Source organism: Nannobrachium achirus, assembly GCF_963921795.1.
Source record: "Nannobrachium achirus genome assembly, chromosome: 23".
NCBI classification, from domain to species: domain Eukaryota; kingdom Metazoa; phylum Chordata; class Actinopteri; order Myctophiformes; family Myctophidae; genus Nannobrachium; species Nannobrachium achirus.
This window is the reverse complement of record NC_137830.1, coordinates 4,408,261-4,410,760: the sequence shown is the minus strand read 5'-3', so window position 1 is coordinate 4,410,760 and position 2,500 is coordinate 4,408,261. Positions and strand designations below refer to the sequence as shown.

Below are 2,500 nucleotides of genomic sequence, written 5' to 3'. Positions count from 1 at the left end.
ACACACACACACACACACACACACACACACACACACACACACACACACACACACACTCACACACACACACATAACATGTCGCTGAACGTGAACGAATGCTTGTTTCTTTTTTTGCGACGCCGCCATGTCGAGCGTTCTTTTCCTCAGCAGATGGTGGGGGGGGGGGGGGGGGGGGGGGTGTAACGCTATTCTGTAATCTTCAGAGCACATAAACATTAAATGGCGGCGGGATTTCTGGTAGTTTTTTCAGCCTTGATCTACTTTCTCTATTTCTATGTCTGAAAACTGGTGCAACCGAGGAAGAGGGGGAGACTCTCGCTTCGTAAAGGCGGCTCCCATAATGTTGTGGGTTTTTTTTTTTTTGCGACTCTGTGAGAGATGCTTCCTCTCTACACAAGACCACGATTGGAAATAATGGATGGTTATTTTTCTATAAAATCACAAAGGTAAGCTACTTTGGTGGCAGTAAAAGAGTTAATATAAATCTTATCTACAAGAAGATCCACAACTTCCCAATGCGTAATGATGTAACATTTTGTGAGATGGTAGATCTTCTATTTTTGCCATATTCAAATAAAGAGTAACGACAATCTAAAGCTCACAGCGACCATTGAGTCCTGCCGCCGGGCCTGGTTCAAAGTACAACAGGCTGTCTCTCTAAGAGTAAAACTACTCATAAAGTACTGCTCCATTTCTGATGGAATTGGAAGCCTGTCTGTACGGAAAATATGATTTCTAAATCCTTAATTAAGTCACTGAACAGTGACAACATCCAGGGAGGGTAGAAAATGTCAGTATGTGAAATTAACAGTCAGACAGACAGACAGACAGACAGACAGACAGACAGACAGACAGACAGACAGACAGACAGACACTCACATCTTGCAAGGAGTTGAGGATTAAGCCAGTCTTCATGTCCTCCATGTTTCACTCTGTAGAAAGTACAACAAGTACATCACATTTTAAGGGATTAAGTAATGTATTCATATAACTTGAAATCAGTGTTTAGGGTAACACATTTAGTCGTTACTGTAATTGTACAAATTGAAGTAACAGAGTAACCTAACGCGTTAGTTTGGCAGTAATCAGTTACTTAGTTACTATTTTCTAAACAATGTGGACACATGGTTACATTTAAGACATATATTTTCCTGTAACATTACCCAACACTGCTTGTAATGTAGTTAGATTAATATTAGTGATAACTAATCATATTAGTTTACATTTGATTACTTTTCATTATTGTAAAACAAAAGAGACAAAACTGTAAGCACTGAAAGAACATGAAATCAATGCTGGGGTTGAATTGAAATAAAAGTTAAAATAGACTCAAATCAGAGCTCAGAGGTGGAGTATTGTTTTGATAAAATAATACCAGTAAGACGCCCTAAGGGTGAAAAGTGACCTCACCCGTCGCGCAGGACTGAATTAATTTGTAAGTGTGAGTTGCGGTTGGTTGTTTACAAACCATGGACAAAATATTTTCCCAAATATGGATATGACTGACGTCATAGATGTCTTATGTTACAGACTCACACAATATGTCCTTATATGGGCATTCCAAGCAATGGGCTTGATATTGATGACATTAGTGATCTCCATATATGGATCAACAATGTGATATCACAACAGGCATTGCCAAATATGGGTCAACAATGTGATGTCACAACAGGTTAACTAGAGACATGGTGGTCAGCTATAGACATTGAGACGTTACGGAAGGACGTACGGACAGGATGTGCCGGTTTTCATAGTTAACTGCGAACTACAGTCGCAATCAATAATAATGAATCATCATCGCTCTTCACTGGTTTATAGTTGAACGTTGATGCTGCCGTTTTCCTGTTCACTTCCACATTCTCTCTGTTCAGGTTTATTTGTAGTTTCCACTGTTTGAGGCTGTGTTTTCTGTTTAACGTTTAATTCGCCCTGTGTGGCTGTACCTGAGTTTGTGTGTCTAAGTTCTATAGTAAAGTTTCTCTGCACTTTTTATTCCACACACCTTGTTCCTGAAGCTGGTGGCTTAAAGATCTGTTTTGATATGGATACTGTATTTCTGGAATACAGCTGAGTGCCAGAATGCATGCACCTTGAGTGATAATGTATGGGTCGTTTTGCCTTGTATTGCTGAACCCGACAGCACTTTTTATTTTCCTTACTCTTTACCTGACACTCGATCTGTAACCTTTAAATGCATCTGGGTGACAGAATTTTCCCAGCGGGATAAATAAAAGTATCTATGTATCTACAAACCATTGACACGTTCTAATAGAAACAGTGAACTAACAAACATGGACACAGTTCATTCTACTCACTGGAGAGTCTTCAGTCCAGAGAAGAGCTGCAGTGCTGAGTGGTTTAGGACGTTGAAGCGCAGGTCTAGTTCTTTGAGATGGAGGGATGGATTAGATCTTAGAGCTGAGGCCAGAACTTCACAGGATCTCTCTGACAACCAGCAGTTAGTCAGTCTAAATAAAGAATCAAACATCAGATATTAATA

The 2,500-nt window shown here is 39.8% G+C and overlaps 1 protein-coding gene across 1 annotated transcript in view; it reads right to left on the bottom strand.

Moving 5' to 3' along the window:
* Positions 1 to 2,500, bottom strand: part of cax1 (cation/H+ exchanger protein 1) — a gene marked incomplete at both ends in the record, with an annotated part of 63,233 nt that overhangs the window by 58,654 nt on the left and 2,079 nt on the right. The window lies entirely within an intron of this gene.